Source organism: Chiloscyllium plagiosum, unplaced genomic scaffold (assembly GCF_037043375.1).
Source record: "Chiloscyllium plagiosum isolate Xiang-an unplaced genomic scaffold, Cpla_swu_hap1 HiC_scaffold_22, whole genome shotgun sequence".
NCBI lineage: Eukaryota > Metazoa > Chordata > Chondrichthyes > Orectolobiformes > Hemiscylliidae > Chiloscyllium > Chiloscyllium plagiosum.
The window spans coordinates 18,930,093-18,948,903 of record NW_028270160.1 but is presented as its reverse complement, the minus strand read 5'-3'; the positions used below and the strand labels follow the sequence as shown (position 1 = coordinate 18,948,903).

General features: G+C 41.1%; 1 long non-coding RNA gene across 2 annotated transcripts; it reads left to right on the top strand.

Annotated features, from left to right (window-relative positions):
• The first annotated feature begins 1,907 nt into the window (after nt 1-1,907).
• Nucleotides 1,908-17,925, top strand: LOC148145942 (uncharacterized). 2 transcript variants are annotated; one of them, XR_015760904.1, is made up of 5 exons: nt 1,908-4,652; nt 5,209-5,334; nt 6,076-6,141; nt 12,005-12,100; nt 17,022-17,925. It is a non-coding gene; the product is annotated as an uncharacterized LOC148145942 (long non-coding RNA). The 2 variants fall into 2 exon arrangements; XR_015760903.1 differs by having other exon boundaries at nt 1,908-5,334.
• Nucleotides 17,926-18,811: the final 886 nt, after the last annotated feature.

The window sequence follows — 18,811 nt, the reverse complement described above, 5'->3', positions numbered from 1 at the left end:
AGCAACCCTAATGTCAGCAAGGGAAAGACTGCATCACACAAAACAAAATTACTTCAAAAACTGAACAGTTCAAGACTTAATATTATGGGAAATTGCTGCTCAATGCAATGTACAACCTTCAGAGAGGTCTTGGGGCTGGGTAGGTCAGGGGTCAGCTATAATTACTATAGCATAATTAGAAATAAAAATGAACTTGAATAAAAATCTGAAGAACAGGCAGTCTTATAACTCTTCATCACAAGAGGTTTCATGCAATAACAAAGCAAGTGTATTAATCAGATGCATTAGAAAGAAACATCAGAACAGAAAGAGCCCATTCTGCCCATCAAGCTGGATCTGTCATTCCATCAGATCATGGCAGCTCTAAACAATTCCTGATGAGAAGGGCTTATGCCTGAAACGTCAATTTCTCCTGCTCCTCGGATGTTGCCTGACCTGTGCTTTTCTAGCACCACACTCTCAATTCTGATTTCCAGCATCTGCGGTCCTCACTTTCTCCTTGCTTTATACAACACCACCATTCAGTTACCTTTGCTCCACACTCTTTGATACCATTATCACTAAAAAATCTATTGATGTCAGTTTTCAGAGTTCCAAATGATTCTAAACATCTTTGGCTTCTAGTGGAGAAAATTCCAGAGTTCCACTTTGCTTCCCATTTGACTCTTGAACAGCCTAGCACTAATTTTAAGGCTGTGCTTCCTTGCTCCAGGACTCTCCCATCAGGAAAGACTCTTCCTGTACTTCTACATTATTGAATTCCTTTATAATTTTACACACTTTGCTCAGATCACCCACTACTGGGCAGCATGGTGGTTCAGTGGTTAGCACTGCTGCCTCAGAGCGCCAGGGACCCAGATTCAATTTCACCCTCAGGTGACTGTGTGGAGTTTGAGCATCCTCCCTGTCTTCATGGGTTTCCTTCAAGTGCTCCAGTTTCCTCCCACAGTCAACTGATGTGCAGGTTTGGTAGATGGAACAAACTAAATTGCCCAATGTCCAAGGATGTGCAAACTGGGTGGATTAGCCATGGGAAATACAGTTTCAGGGTTAGGTTAGGGGGATTGGTCTGGGTGAGATGCTCTTCAGAGGGTGCAATGGACTGAATGGCCAGCTTCCACACTGTAGTGATTCCATGTTATTAAAATTAATGGAATATAAATTTGCTGTAGCTGTAAGAGTGGCTGAAGATAAAATAGCAACTCCATGCTTTTAGCTTGGAAGAGTTGTTGAGAAATTGTACCTGACAATGCACAGTTACGTGCGCACATTTTGTTGCCCACCTCCATCATTTCATCAAATGTTTATATGAATCCTTAAAAGTGAGCATCCATTTTGTACAGAACTGGAAGTGATGCAAAAGAGCTGAGTATGTCCAATCCTGCATCATCACCTCCAGCTGTATCTTGGCCATCTGCCTGAAAACCTGCTTTACCTATACTTCCACACACATCATCTAAACTATCCATTGCACTCAGATGTGGTCTCCTCTACATCAGGGAGATAGGACATTAACTCGCGGATTGTTTCAGAGAACATCTCTGGGACACCCGCAACAACCAAGCCCACCACCCCATGGCCGAACATTTTGACTCCTTCCCACCACTCCACCAAGAACATGCAGGTCCTGAGTCTCCTCCATTGCCAAACCCTAACCACCCGACGGCTGGAGGAAGTACGCTTCATCTTCTGCCTTGGGACCCTGCAACCACATGGGATTAATGTGGATTTCACTAGTTTTCTCATTTCCCTTTCTCCCACCTTATCCCTGTCCCAAGCCTCCAACTCGGCACTGCCCTCTTAATCTGTCCATCTTCCTTCCCACTTATCCGTTCCACACTCCTCTATGACCTATCACCTTCCCCCCCACCTTCATCTACCTATTACATTCCAGTTACCTTCCCCAGCATCCCCCTCTCATTTATCTCTCAGTGCCCCAGCCCATAAGCCTCATTCCTGATGAAGGGCTTATGCCAAAACGTCAATTTTCCTGCTCCTCGGATGCTGCCTGACCTGCTGTGCTTTTCCAGCATCACACTCTCGACTCTGATCTCCAGCATCTGTAGTCCTCACTTTCTTCCATCTCTCTAAAAAGTCTCAAAAATTTAAATGATAGAAGGCAGCAGACTACACAGCAATGTTCAGGAAAGGTGATATGTTGAATAATGAATGGCCAAACAGGTTGATTCTCAACCTACAAATCCTTCTAAAACACATTAATGGCAGGCAGTATAAGCGGGAGAGATTCCTGGTCAGCCCTGGGATGAAGTGAAAATTGGTGCCTCTACCATCAGAGTTCACACTCCAGACTACACATGCATGTGAAAGTGCATGTTGCCACAGCAACCTGGACTCCATGAGTGATTGACACCGACCATCTAATTTAGAAAGCAATGTCTTAACACTGCACTTTGTAATAGGGTAGGAATGTGTTGTAATATATGATTTCAGAATATTTAATCATTGGCTTCTTTATTACGTATTCTTCAGTTAAGCATCTTTGACACTGCTACAATCAAATCATGTGCTTTCATTTGTGCAACCCTTAGGGAAGTGCAGCAAGGGTTTATCATTGGACCGATTGGATTATGTCGCAACTTCATTATGTTGTCTTTGAAAGCAATGTAGATCAGTGAGCAAGCGTAATGGTATGAGTTAGGATTGGTCAACATAAGTTTATGAGGGGTAGAATTTGGAATGAGTCTATGGAGATATTGGTGAGATAGAGCTGGGTGGCATCAGTGTATATGTGGAGATTGAGTATGTTTTGAAATTGCAACATGCAAATGGGAGGAGGACGGCACCAAGAATCAATTATTGAACAACTCCAGTTGTAACCACAGAAGCAAGAAGAGAAGTCATTTGAGTAATGTTTCTGTCAGTGATTAGCTAGATATAGATTGGATGAATCAAATGAGGAAAGGTGGCCTGGAAGAGAGCTTTTGGAACATTATCTTAGAGCAGGATTTTTCAGAGCCAACAAGAGACCAGGCTATATTTGGATCTATAGTGTGCAATGAGGCAGGATTAATTAATGACCTTGTAGTAATCTGTAGGTAGCAATGACCATACATGATTGATTTTGATTTCAGTTTGAGGGAGAGAAGAGTGAGAGTAAGAAGAGTGTTTTGAACTTAAATAAAAGTCATTACTAGGGTGTAAAGACAGAATGGGAACTGGGAAACCAGGTTAGATGATAGTATAGTAGACAGCACTATTTCATAATATCCAGAAAGGTACACTCTGATAAAAAGAAGAAAAGACATATCAGTGTGGTTAACTGAGGAAGTTAAAGAAGTATCAAGTTGAAAGAAAATGTGTCCTCTTAAGGTGTAACACATCCAGCTTGTAAGGTACCATCTACCTTAAAAATTGTCCCAACTCAGAAATCTGATGCCCTCTGTCCTATACCAATTCTCTAACCATTTATCCAATTAATCAACTGTTCTATTCTCACTAAAGCATGTGGCTCAGAGTCTAGAATAACAAAGTCAGAGTTTTACAGAACAGTAAGAGGTCCTTCAGGCAACCACGTTCAGTCTTATCATCAAGCATATATCTACGCTAATCCCATTTTCTAGCATTTAGCCCATTGTGGCATTTTAAGAGCTCACGTACATTCTTAAAAAGATTGCTCCTGCTTCTACATCTTTTTAGGCAGTGAATTGCTGATACCTACCACCTTCTGGGTGAAAAATACTTCCTTAAATCCTCTCTAAATCATCTGCTCCTTTCCTTAAATTTGTCTCTTGGTTATCGACCCATCTACTAAGGACAAGAGTTTATTCCTATCAACCCTGTCTGTGCCCCTCATAGTTTTGTATATCTCAATCAATCAGGTCTCCACCAACCCGTTTCCACCCCCCAACCCCCAACAAGCCTTCTCTACTCTCAGGAAAACAACCTCAGACTATTTATCCTCTCTTCACAGATGAATCAATCCAAATAATATCACAGAGAATCATCTCTGCAACCTTTCCAGAGCAATCACATCCTATAGTATGGTGACCAGAACAGTGCACAGTACTCCAGCTGTGGCCTAAGTAACATTATATACTAGTCCATCATGTATTCTTGTATTCAATGCCTCAATGAATAAAGGAATTATCCAATAGGCTTTCTTAACTACTCTATCCCCCTGTTCCATTGCCTTCAAGGATTTTTGGAAATGCACACAAGCACCACTGAGCCTTTATACTTCCCAAGGCCCTACCATTCATTATCTGCTTGTTGCCTTTTTAGTCCTCACAAAATACATCATATCATATTTTTCACGATTAAACTCCTCCTGCCATTGTCTGCCCATCTGACCAGCTCATCTACACATTCCAAATAAAACCAAATACTGCAGATACTGGAAATCTGAAATAGAAAGTGTTGGAAAAACTCAGTAAGATTGGCATCATCTGTGGAGAAGAAGTCACATTAACTCTCTGAAGTTTCTCTCTGAAACTTGAGCAATGATTGAAGTCTCCATTGTCCATTGTGATGCAGAGGACTATGTGAATACTCTTGCTCTTTGCCCTTCTTTCTTTTCTCACTTCTGGAAAAGTGAACAGTCTGGAAAGAGTATCCCAGAGTCAGTGATGTAATAAAGCCATCTGGAAAGAATAGCCAAAAGTGATGTGTGGCAAGAGGAAGCAGCTGATTAGGTAGGTAAAGTTGGGTGAGTATTTATATTATCTTTCTCACTTTTACTTTGTAACACCTTTACTTTGGGTTTATTGTTTGTAAGGGAGGTAATGGAAAGGTTCATTTAAAATGGACAGTAATTAATAGTATTTGCTTTGAAAAGCAATGTCAGGGCTTAATGTAAAGGAGTTAGTCATGGAAGGAGAGCTCAAAACTGTGGTGTACTCCTCCTGTTCCAAGGGGTCAGTCAGGCATAGTTCCAGTATGAGACCAGAACTTGCATGGGAAATGCCTCAACTTACAGCACCTGGAAGCCTGAGTTTCAGCTAAAAGCTAATAATTCCTGTCTGAATTTTCTATATTCATCTCATTAGGATTTACTGATGAAGGGCTTAAGCTCAAAATGTTGACTGTCCTGCTCCTTGGATGCTACCTGACTGGCTGTACTTTTCCAGCACCACACGTTTTGACTCATGTTCATCTCATTGTCCATTTCATCAATTTCATTCTAAGTGATCTTCCTGATTAAATGTTTATTTCTTCTCACTTTAAAGATATGTAATTTTTCTTCAACAGAATTGCTCTGTTCGCTGACAATTCTCAGTTTCCTGAATTGGCTTCAAACGACCTGATGGCTTGAGATCTTCAAGCTCCATTAAACCTCAGCATGATAGGAGGGTTCACCCTGATTCAGCCAACAATGTAAGAACTGGCACCATTTGAGGAAGCTGATGACTGTCTTGTCATCTTGACCTGTACTTCAAAGTTTTGTTCGAAGTCATTAATATACACAGGGTAGAGACAAATTAGTTTGATGCTTGGTGTGCTCTTCACTTTGGGAAGTGACCTCTTTTCCTACTACAGTCAATACATTCTTGGTGTAAGACTGGACAGTTTGTCTTCACTGATGTGAGTTATAGGAACCACACTTGTGATAGAAGGCTGTAGCATTAGATTGTTCAGAATTTCACATTGATATTGTTGCATAAATATGATTTTCAGATGAGAGGTCCTCTGGTCAAATGCTCTATTGTCCTGCAAACAGTCAATATTCTAGAATTTTCTGTGTTAAATAAAATTTTACTGCATGATACATCTTGAATATTATATTAGATGCTGTATCCACTTATAATTGGACTGCAGATTCTAAAGATAGATCCTCTATTGATTGAAGAAGTTCAGTAACTGATTACAGTTCTGTCACAAGTGAATTTTCATTGTAAGACACCATAGTTGCAGGATTCAGATAGTACATGCAGATAGTTACTGAAGTTATCAACAGTCACTCTTGGGAGCTGATATTTGTTGTTCATTATGATCTTGCCGATGTCCTACTTGTTCTTGAAGTGAAATATTGATCACAAGCTATTTTGGAGGTTGTCAAACATAATTTGTTTCTCACCAAAATGTCTTTCTTGTTACTTATTTATTCATTAACAACAGGATGCGGGTATTACTGGCAAGGCCAACATTTATTGATCATATCTAATTGCGGTTCAGAAGATGATGGTGAGCTGTTTTCTTGAACTGTTGCAGTCCATTTGGTGTACATAGATCCAAAATGTCATGAGTGAGAGAATGCCATGATTTTGACCCAGCAACACTGAAGGACCAGTGATATATTTCCAAGTCAGGATGGTGAATGGCTTGGACAGGGAAGTGCAGGTGGTGGTATTCCCTTGTATCTGCTGCCCTAGGCCTTCTAAGTTAAAAATCACACAACACCAGGTTAGAGTCCAACATGTTTATTTGGAAGTACAAGCTTTTAGAGTGCTGCTCCTTCATCAGGTAGCGAATGGGGCAGGATCAAAGGACAAGAATTTATAGTGAGTTCTGTGTCCTATGATCCTGCCCACTCGCTACCTGACGAAGGAGCAGTGTTTTGAAAGCTTGAACTTCCACATAAATCTGTTGGGCTATAACCTAGTGTTGTGTGATTTTTTTTTAACTTTGTCCATCCCAGCCCAACACTCTAGATAGAGTCATAGAGAAATACAGTATGGAACAACTTGCCCATTTTGACCAGCTATCCTAAATAAATTTAGTTCCATTTGCCAGCATTTGGTACATATCTCCCAAAACCCTTCCTATTCATACACACATCCAGATCTCTTTTAAATGCTTTAATTGTACCAGCCTTCATTATTTCATACATGCACCACCCTCTACATGAAAAATTGCCCCTTAGATCCCTTTTAAGTCTTTCTCTTCTCACCTTAAACCTGTGCCCTCTAGTTTTAGACTCCCCCACCCTGGGAAAAAGACCTTATCTATTTACCCTATCCATGCCCCTCAGGATTTTATAAACTTCTATAAGGTCACCCTTCAGCCTCCGACACTTCAGGGAAAATAGTCCCAGTCTAGTCAGCTTCTCCCTATAGGTCAAACCCTTCAAACTTGGCATCATCCTTGCAAATGTTTTCTGAACCCTTTCATGTTTCACATCATTCCTTTGGAAGGGAGACCAGAGTTGCACGCAGTATTCCAATTATATTGGTCATAAGTTTTGCAGATTCTGTCTAAGGAGCGTTTCAGTGAATTTTTGCAGTGCACCTGGTAGATGGTGCACACTGCTGCTTCTGAGCATCGGCATTGGAGGGAGTGGATGTTTGTGGATGTGGTGCCATCAGCAGTCTGCTATGTCCTGGATGATGTCAAGCTTCTTGAATGCTGTTGAAGCTGCACTCACTCAGTAAACGCATAATTACATTAATTCCATCATATACCTTTATAAATTGAAGAAACAAAACACTATAGTACCCAAAACACACCCCGACGTGATTCCCACAACACAATACTCAGCATTTTGCATCAGTATTTACTGTGGAAAAGGATATGGAAGATATAAAGACTGTAGGGAAATAGATGGTGACATCTTGCAAAATGTCCAGATTACAGAGGAGGAAGTGCCGGATGTCTTGAAATGGGTAAAGGTGGTCCCCAGGACCTGATCAGGTGTACCTATGCCCTCTGTGGGAAGCTAGAGAAGTGATTGCTGGGCCTCTGGCTGAGATATTTGTATCATCGATAGTCACAGGTGAGGTGCCGGAAGACTGGAGGTTGGCAAAAGTGGTGGTAAGAAAGGTGGTAAGGACAAGCCAGGGAACAATAGACCAGTGAGCCTGACATTGGTGGTGGGCAATTTGTTGGAGGGAATCCTGAGGGACAGGATGTACATGTATTTGGAAAGGCAAGGAATGATTAGGGATAGTCAACATGGCTTTGTGCATGGGAAATCATGTCTCACAAACTTGATTGAGTGTTTTGAAGAAGCAACAAAGAGGATTGATGAGGGCAGAATGGTAGATGTGATCTATATGGATTTCAGTAAGGCGTTCGACAAAGTTCCCCATGGGAGACTGATTAGCAAGGTTAGATCTCATGGAATACAGGGAGAACTACCATTTTGACACAGGACTGGCTCAAAGGTAGAAGACAGAGAGTGGTGGAAGGAAGGGTTGTTTTTCAGACTAGAGGCCTGTGACCAGTGGAGTACCACAAGGATCGGTGCTGGGTCCTCTACTTTTTGTCATTTACATAAATGATTTGGATGCGAGCATAAGAGGTACAGTTAGTAAATTTGCAGGTGACACCAGAATTGGAGGTGTAGTGGACAGTGAAGAGGGTTACCTCAGATTACAACGGGATCTTGATCAAATGGGCCAATGGGCTGAGAAATGGCAGATGGAGTTTAATTCAGATAAATGCGAGGTGCTGCATTTTGAGAAAGCAAATCTTAGCAGGACTTATACACTTAATGGTAAGGTCCTAGGGAGTGTTGCTGAACAAAGAGACCTTGGAGTGCAGGTTCATAGCTCCTTGAAAGTGGAGTCACAGGTAGATAGGATAGTGAAGAAGGTGTTTGGTATGCTTTCTTTTATTGGTCAGAGTATTGTGTACAGGAGTTGGGAGGTCATGTTGTGGCTGTACCGAACATTAGTTAGGCCATGTTGGAATATTGCGTGCAATTCTGGTCTCCTTCCTAAGGGAAAGATGTTGTGAAACTTGAAAGGGTTCACAAAAGATTTACAAGGATGTTGCCAGGGTTGAGGATTTGAGCTATAGGGAGAGGCTGAACAGGCTGGGGCTATTTTTCCTGGAGCATTGGAGGCTGATGGGTGACCTTATAGAGGTTGACAAACTTATGAGGGGCAGAGATAGGGTAAATAGGCAAAGTCTTTTCCCTGGGGTTGGCGAGTCCAGAACTAGAGGGCATAGGCTAGGGTGAGAGGGGGAAGATATAAAAGAGACCTAAGGGACAACTTTTTCACATAGAAGGTGGTATGGGTATGGAATGAGCTGCCAGAGGAAATGGTGGATGCTGGTACAATTGCAACATTTAAGAGGCATTTGGATGGGTATATGAATAGGAAGAGTTTGGAGGGATATGGGCCGGGTGCTGGCAGGTGGGACTAGATTGGGTTGGGATATCTGGTCGGCATAGACAGGTTGGACCGAAGGGTCTGTTTGCATGCTGTACATCTATGACTCTATGAGCTTGGTAGGCTTGAACCATTTGTGATTTCAACTTTTAAAATTGACCCACTGATAGGTTTTTCCTGGAGTTATTAAACATTTGAACTTAAATGTACTCAGCTTAAATAACCACTTCTAAGTTCTTATTACAACACATCTGGTCTGGAACGAACAATAATTCTTCACTTCAAGATAACTTAATTCACCACTTTGATCATTTCCTTTTGAAGATCCCTGCTGGAATGCTATCATTTTCCAAGGTAGAACAGGACTAACCACTGCCCAAAGTCAAAAGTGAAAGCTAAAAGTTCCTCGCCCTCATCTATAGGTGTTCCCCTTAATCTTAAAAACAAAATTCCAGGATTCTCTCACAAAACTTTGAGGCACCTTTATTCACCATGCTGCTTCTTAAACAATCTAAAGTAAGCAAAGTCCATTACTGTACAAAACCCATTCATTCTACAGATAAGCTTCAATCTATTTTTTTTTAAAGAAATTGCCATGATTATAGAAATATAACTTCAGACACTCAGAAACTCACAATTACCTAAACAGCCAGAACTGTAATCTTACAGCAAGTAACATTTAACTTAAATATGTAATTAGCAGCTAAATGGGTTTTATGACACTCAGTGATTTTCTTATCCCCTTACAAGTTTGTTTTGAGATTTATAGTTCTTTTTGGTGGATTCTTTGTCGGGGTTTTCTGTTGAGAGGGAGTGGTATCTAGAAATCCTGTGGGGAATGCATTCAAATCCCATCATAGTAGATAGTGCAATTTGAATTCAATATGAAAACATCTGGAGATAAGAGCTTGCCTAATGGTGAGCATGCAAGTGCTGCCAATTGTCATAAAAAACCCACCTGGTTCATTTATGCCTTCCAAGGAAGGAGACTTACCTGATATGACTTACATAGGTGACTCCAGACCCACAGCAATATGGCTTTTAGTTCTTAACTGCCCTCTGGGCAATTAGGGATGTGCAATAATATTGGCCTCATCAGTGACACTCATGCTGTGCGCAATTCTTTCACTGGTCAGCTCTATGGCTTCTGGCTGCTAACTGGTCTTAAGGGTGTATTAATGCATTTTTCTTGGGGAAAAAAGTCTTTTTTTTTGTTCTTCTTTTCTCCAAACACTTTCAGTTCTGTTTCTTGATCTTCACTGCCACCACCTTTTATTGTGCAATTTTATGCTCACATCTAAGACTGGTGGAGGAAAACACAAGGTCAAGACCTGCGTGCAGTCTACAGTTTCTGTATAATTCTGTTTGTTACTTATTAAGAGTCTTTACTTGTTATTAATTTTTGGGATATGGGGATCACTGGCAAGACCACAATTTATTACCCCATCAGGAATTGCCCAGTGAACAGGAAAGAGTCAACCATATTACTTTAGATCTTGCATAAGTAAAGCTAACCGTGGGTGGCATGGTGGCACAGTGGTTAGCACTGCTGCCTCACAGCGCCAGAGACCCAGGTTCAATTCCAGTCTCAGGCGACTGACTGTGTGAAGTTTGCACATTCTCCCCGTGTCTGCGTGGGTTTACTCCGGTTTCCTCCCACAGTCCAAAACTGTGCAGGTTAGGTGAATTGGCCATGCTAAATTGCCCATAGTGTTAGGTGCAGGGGTAAATGTAAGGGAATGGGTCTGGGTGGGTGCCCTGCGGCAGGTCGGTGTGGACTTGTTGTGCCAAAGGGCCTGTTTCCACACTGTAGGTAATCTAATCTAACCAGATAAGGACAGCAGTTTCCTTCCATAAAGGACATCTATGCCAACAAAACTAAATGCTACAATACATATTACCTATAATTCATATTATTACCTCTCCCATCATACACAGCACCTTCCCATGCAACCGCAGAAGGCGCAACACCTGCCCCTTTACCTCTTCCATGCTCACCATCCAAGGCCCCAAACACTCATTTCAGATTAAGCAGCAATTCACTTGTACCTCTTTCAATTTGGTCTATTGCATTCGTTGCTCTCTATATCGGAAAGACAAAACGCTGACTGGGTGATCACTTTGCTGAGCACCTTCGGTCTGTACACAATCAGGTCCCGGACCTTCCCGTGGCTTGCCACTTCAACACCCAATCCTGCTCCCATGCCCACATGTCTGTCCTTGGCCTGCTGCAATGTTCCAGTGAAGCTCAACACAAATAGGAGGAACAGCATCTCATCTTCCGACTAGGCACGTTACAGCCTGCCAGTCTCAACGTTGAATTTAACAACTTCAAATGATTAGCCCATCTCGACCCCCTGTTTCCATTCTGATCTGTAATTTTATTTTTTTCACTTCTGTACCTCTTATTTCTTGATTGTCTCTCTTTCTCTTGTTCCCCACTCTCTCATCACCTTTTTCCTCTCCTCTTCTTCCTTTGCTACCCTTCTCCACTATTTCCATTTTGCCTCTGCTTCACCCTTACCCCCCATCCCCCACATATTTTGTCACATAGCACTGGTTTCAGCCTTGGTCATTCACAGCTCCTAATCTCCCTATAATCTCTCTGTCCACTGTCATTATCACCTCTTTATTGCTACCTTTGCTTCTGGAGCCATGACTCACCTTCTCTCAGCCTCGTATAAATACCTCCCTATTTCTCCTTTTTTTAAGCTTTGACAAAGGGTCAGTTAGATTCGAAACGTCAGCTCTTTTCTCTCCTTACAGATGCTGCCAGACCTGCTGAGATTTTCCAGCATTTTCTCTTTTGGTTACATATTATTTAGAGCTGTATCAGACTGTAATCTTATTGTTATATTATAGGAGGACTATTCCTTGAAATTGACCACTAAATGCTAGATGGTATAGTTCATGATTGTACTTGCTTCCCTCTTAAAAATTTCTCATTCTTTCCTAACTCTATCCATACTATACGATTTATGCCCATTGAGGAGCAACTCCATGACATCACTACAGGTTGCTTCAGGATCATAAAGCCCTTACACAACAGGAGACCAAGTTTCTTTGGAAGGTCCTCGTGTTAAGAGGTATATTGCATCTATATCAATTGTGCAGTCTCAAGCTCTTCTTTATCTCTAATGTAAGAACAGAAAGTGCCAGAGATGGAAAGATGCCACAGTAACTTGTGTGTTGAGGTTGGACACTTCAAAGGAGCATGTCATTTTTGAATTTTTTTTTAAATTATGAATTTTTGTGGGATATGTGCATCACTGTCTGGGTCAGCATTTATTGCTCAGCCCTAGTTGCCCTTGAGAAGGTGGTGATGAGCTGCCTTCTTGAACCAATGCAATCCACCTGCTATGGGTTGGCCTACAATACTATTAGGGAGGACATTCCAGGATTTGACCCAGTGACAATGAAGGAACGGCAATATATTTCTATTTCTAGGATGGTGAGTGGCTTGGATGGGAACTTGAAAGTGGTGGTATTCCATAAATTCTTCTTTTTGTGTTTTCAAATTCATGTTTCTGTTGTTGTATTTCCTTATATTACTTGTTTGTATGATTTAGTTTCACTTCTGTAGATTCTTCTCCTAGCATTTCTCATTATTCTTGGCATTTTGCAAAGGGGTGAGAACAAAATTCTTTTGGGGGCTCCAAATATATTACACAGCACAGACTCTGAAGAAGAGTCATATTGGACTCAAAACGTTAATGCTGTTTCTCTCGCCATAGATTCTTCAATAAATTGGTTTAGGTATTAAAAGTTCTAGACTGATTACATGTTGCGGTTGATCTCCCACTTGAAATATATGACATGCTTCACAGAACTGCACTACACTTTTGTGGAGTCTTGTCCATAAAAATACTTGTTATTGATGCCTATGTTTTCAGCATTCCTACATGTACTTCTGTAGGGACCTTCATGTACCACATACAATATATCTTACGGTATGTGGGCAGTACCAAAATTTGAAGAACAACCACCCATTCTTCATTCACAGGTCTGCAATGATATTTCCATTTCATTCAAAACACCCTGTTTTACATAATAGCACTTTGGACTCCTTCAGCCTCAGCTTCAGTGTCTGTGTTAACTTACTTAACTCTGAATCTGTTTCCTGTACCTCAATTAATGAAGACATGCCATCAAAGTTTTACCTGCACTTCCACACGTCATTTACTGTATCCACTGCTCCTGATGCGGTCTCCTCTACATCGGGGAAACAGGACGCCGACTCGCAGACCGCTTCAGAGAACATCTCTGGGACAACCGCACTAACCCACACCCACCACCTTGTGGCTGAACACTTAAACCCCCTTATTTTGAATTATATCCTCATTTCTAAATACAATTTTAGCTACCCTAACTTCTGCTTGCATAATACCATGACCTCTGGTAATGGGCTTTGTTTAGCCATTGCCCTGGACACTACACACAGTAGAAAATACCAGAACTTGTTCCTGCAACTGTTCCATCTGTTTAGCCTTAACTGGACTCTCTGTGATTATAATCAAGAGTGTGTCATGCGGGTGTCATGGAGATGTTCTCTGAAGCAGTCTGCGAGTAGGCTCCTGTCTCCCCAATGTAGAAGAGACCGCATTGAGAACAACGGATACAGTAAATGACATGTGTGGAAGTGCAGGTAAAACTTTGATGGATGTGGAATGCTCCTTTGGTGACTTTGGATGGAGGTGAAGGGGGAAGTGTGAACACTTCAGAGAAGATTTCCAGAACACCCGCACCAACCAACCCCACCACCCCATGGCTAAACACTTCAACTCCCCCTCCCACTCCGCCAAGGGTATGCAGGTCCTGGGCTTCCTCTATCGCCACTCCCTAACCACCCGACACCTGGAGGACGCACGCATCTTCTGCCTCGGGACCCTCCAACCCCACAGCATCAATGTGGATTTCACCAGTTTCCTCATTTCTCCTCTCCCCACCTTATCCCAGATCCAACCTTCTGACTTGGCACTGCCCTCATGACCTGTCCTACCTGTCCATCTTCCTTCCCACCTATCTGCTCCACCCTCCTCTCTGACCTATCACCATTACCCCCAACTCCATCTATCTATCGCACTCTCAGCTATCTTCAACCCTAGTCCCACCCCCCTCCCATTTATCTCTCCACCCACTCGGCTCACAGCCTCAATCCTGATGAAGGGCTTTTGCCCGAAACGCTGATTCTCCTGTTCCTTGGATGCTGCTTAACCTGCTGTGCTTTTTCAGCACCACAGTATCGACTCTGATCTCCAGCATCTGCAGTCCTCACTTTCCCCTCTCTGTGATATTGATGAAGCTATAACTTTCACTTCTGTCAAAATATTCTCCAGGTGTAAATCAATTCCATCCACAGGTGATTGCTTAAATACCCCAACTACCTCTACTCCAGACAACGTCACATTCCAGTTGGACTCTGTACAATAGAAATGTGTTTTGTTCTCCACCTAACCCATTATTAACACTTTGGCTTTCAATGAATTCTGAATGAAAAAATAAATTTTTCTCCAGCAAGAGAATTTGAATAGCCCGTGTATTCCTTTCTATAGTTGTATGCTTGATGCTTCCTTTAAATAAAAAGAAATTATCTTTCCTTTGGGTAAAACCCTTCATTTCTCTCATCTACCCTTTGTACTTCATCTGCATTCAAAGCAGTGTTTACCTCCAATCTCAAGCTGATTGGTGTCCTTTTCCTTTTAACTTTCCTTTTTAAACTCACTGTTACATTCACAAACCTATAAAATTCTAACAGGACTAAGCAAGCCAAACACAAGAAAGATGTTCCCAATGACTGGGTAGTCCAAACGAGAGGCAGAGTGAAAGTATACATGGTAGCCATTCAGGACTGAAATTAGGAGAAATTTCTTCACTCAAAACGTGATGAGCCTGTGGAATTCTCTGCCACAAAAAGCCAATGTTTTCAAGATGAAGGTATAGTTCTTAGGGCTAACGGGATCAAGGATATCGGGAGAATGTGGGAACAGGGTACTAAGTTGGATGATAAGTTATGATCATATTGAATGGTGGAGCAGGTTCAAAGGGCTGAATGGCCTCCTCCTATTTTCTATCTGTCTTTATTAAAATCTTTGAAAAGGAGTTTCCCTTAAAATGAACAGTTACAGCAATTGGTGGGAGTAAATAAATTAACTTTCTTCAGGCTTTAGATATTTTACAGGAGAGAGAGAGCGATACACATAAACACAATCTCCCCTTTCAGCTGTTTGTAGTACTGTTCATACACACAAATTGTTCATTTACCCAGGACTCAATCAAATAGTTATCAGTCTCAGGCCCATTGGCATCCACAACTGGTCACGACTCTGCACACGAATGTTGTTGGCTGAATCTCACTTTGTTTACAAAACCTCTGGAAGCGAGCTGTTTAATCAAAGCTTCCCTTGCTGTCTGAACAGAGCAATAGTGAAACAATGAGTTTCAGAAACTTAAAAGTAGATCAATTCCTTCCTCAGTCCTTTGTTGTAAACCAGTCCTTTTACCAATTCAATCTACAATCAAACATAAAATAAAAAATAAAGTAAAAAGTGATTGAAGTGGTCTTTGACAGTGCTGTCAAACCAGCACTTGCAAAATAGAAATCTATTAATTCACGCTCAGTTTGGGTTTTGTTAGGGCCATTGACTCCTGATTTCATTACTGCCTTGGTCCAAATGTAGACTTAAACTGTGGAGGAGAGTGACTGCCCTTGACATCAAGGAAGCACTTACAGAATATGATTAAGAAACCATCAAGGATCCCTAGGAAGACTGGAATCAATGAAAAATATGGGAAAACTCCCCACTGAACAAATGAACAAGAAATAAGGTAGGCCACTTGGCCCTTCAAGCTTTCTCCGCTTTTCAATAAGATCGTGTCTGATCTGATTTTAACTGAAAGCCAACATATCCCTGATAACATTTCTTCCCCTTGATAATATCTACCTCTCCCTTAAAAATATTTAAAGATTCTGCAGCCACTGCTTTTTGAGGAAGGGAATTCCAAAGACTCACAACACTCTGAGAGAAAAAAATGTTTCCTCAATAGGTGACCTCTTATTTTTCAATCATGACCCTGTAGTTCTCGGTCCTCTCACAAGATGAAACTTTCTTTGGATATCCACCTTGTCAAGTCCCCTCCAGGATTGTAAATTTCAATTAAGTCACCTCTGACTCCCTGGGAAAGATTTCGGCTATCCATTCCATCCATGCCTGTCATAACTTTGCAAACTTCTATCAGATTGCCCCTCAGCCTCCAAGGTTCAAGTTAAAATAAACCAATCTCTCCTCAAAGCTAATAGGACTTGATCTGTGCTGTCTATTCTTTGTTTTTGTTGTTCTAAACCCCAGAAGATATAGACCTAACCTGTCTGACCTTTCCTCATAAGGCATTCCACTCATTCTGAGTATTAGTTTAGGAAACCATCTCTGAACCACTCTTTCTCTAAGTATGGAGACCAGCAATGTATACAATCTGTATAAATGATTTGGATGAAGATACTGAAGGTATGATCACTATATTTGCTTATGTTACAAAGATAGGTAGGTATGTGAGGTATGAAGAAGTTTTGAAGAGGACATAAGGAACCTTCAAAGGGTTATAGATAAGTTAAATTGACAAAGATGTGGTCTCACAAAATGCTCTGTACAACTGAATCTGAACCTTCCTATTGTTACATTCAAATCTCTCTGCAATAAACCATGACATTCTCTTAGCTTTTTCTGATTTTCTGCTGTATCTGCATACTAACATATGTGATTCATACACTAGATTTCTGTGCATCTCATATTTAGATTATGGACTAATCAAAGTCCACTTGCTAACCAATCAATAACCTTTTTTTATTAAGTATAAATAGTTGATGAACCAAGTCATTAATATAACTTACTCGGTCTGAGACAAATCAATGCACATTAAACCCAATGTACATTAAATTCTTCAGCAGTTCAATAAATGGACAATTCCAGATCAAATCAACTTCTGATGCTTTCCTCTCTCCCCTCAACATAGATGACTCGTCTGTATCATCAGAGACCACATCAGGAGACACCAACACAACAAGCACCATGAGTGAGGAGGCCATTCATGATACCCTACAAATCCCTTTGATATTGGAAGAACCTAGCAGGGAACAACAGGAGAATGAGCAAGATAATGCCTACTTCAGGAGAACCTGCACAGGTACACATAAAGAACGGTCACCATTGGAACCATATGTAGAACATTATGCATATAGGTCAAGAGATATGCATTACAATTTGCTCAAACTCCCAAGCCAACAAGAAGAAAAGACAGTACCAAGAGTCCCCTGCAATGAGAACATCAGGCATGCTCTCCAGAGTGGTTTTATTCAGCTGCACAGTGACCTCAATACAATGCAGCACAGTATACAGACTGAATGGGGAAAGATAGCCGAGCAAGTTGCAACTTTTGCCAACGTCCTGAATCAAATAACAAAACCTCAGTCGCCATCCTGCTCAGAAGTCGAAGAAACTACTTCTCAGAACTCTGATGATGTTCCTATCAGCCAAGCAAGTGATATCTCACCTACAGCCATGGGCTTAATGATGACTCACTCAGAGAATGACTCTACATATAGTGACTCCTAACAATTATAGCTTTTCTAAAAGTGGATCGAGTAGAATCTTGACTCACTTCTCACTTTTTTTGTTACCATCCATCAGTCAGTGACTCACTTTAGTTTAAATAAACATAACTCAATTTCTTCTGTTGTTTGTTGAAAAACATTTGATACATTTTGGCAGTTTGGATATTGTGTCAAAGGAAGAAATATTTAGAGACTATCAAGATTAACATGTTAGGTTTTGAGAAAGGTTTTAAAGGAGAAAGGGGAAGGGAGAGCATGGTAGAAGAGTTTAGGGAAGGAATTACAAAGACCGAGGCAACAGTTATAAATGGTGAGAAAAAAGGAGGCCAGAGTTGAAGGAATAGAAGGCTTTTCTGGAACCATGGGTTGACAACTTACAGATATAGAAAAGGGGAGATGAAATCCAATGTTGTGAATTTTAAATTGGAGGCACTAATGGACAGGAAAGAATCTAGGTCAGCAAGTTCACAGTGTTGGTGTGGGATAGGATGCAGTCAGTAGAACTTTGGATGAATTAAAGTTTACATAGAATGGAGGACTGGAGGCCAGGATAGCAGTTGAGTCTGTGTTAAGACAAAAAGGGAAGGATAGTGGTGAAGTTGTGATGTCATTGAACTAACAATCCAGAATAACAGGCCAATGTTTTGGGGACATGAGTTCAAATCCCACCATGGAAAATGGTAAAACTTTATAACATCTGGAATAAAGAACTGGCCCAGTGGCAATCATGTAGCTATTGTTAATTATTGTTAAAAAAATCTTTCTTTAGGGAAAGAACCCTATTCTTCTTTAAGGAATGAAATCTGCCATCCTTACCTGGTCTGGCCTACATGTAACTCCAGATCACAGTAATGTGATTAACTATTAACTGCCCTCTGGGCAATTAGAGGTAGATAATTAATGTTGGCCTAGCCAGTGACACCAACGTCCTGTGAATGAATAAAAATAAATCACTGTTCAGGTTTTTTGGCAGATGCGTTGAAGCAGGGAAACAGGTAAATGTGTAATGGAGTTAGAAGTGAATGGTATTTAGGGTGATGTAGCAAGTGCAGCAATAAGGGGACAGAATTTATGGCAGGAAGTAAAGATGACAACTTGATTAACAAGATGAAAACAGTGGAAGAAAGCGCCCACAAGAAGAATGCACTATCCTCAAGAGATTAATTACTGGGTATTCAGATTTCTCACTGAA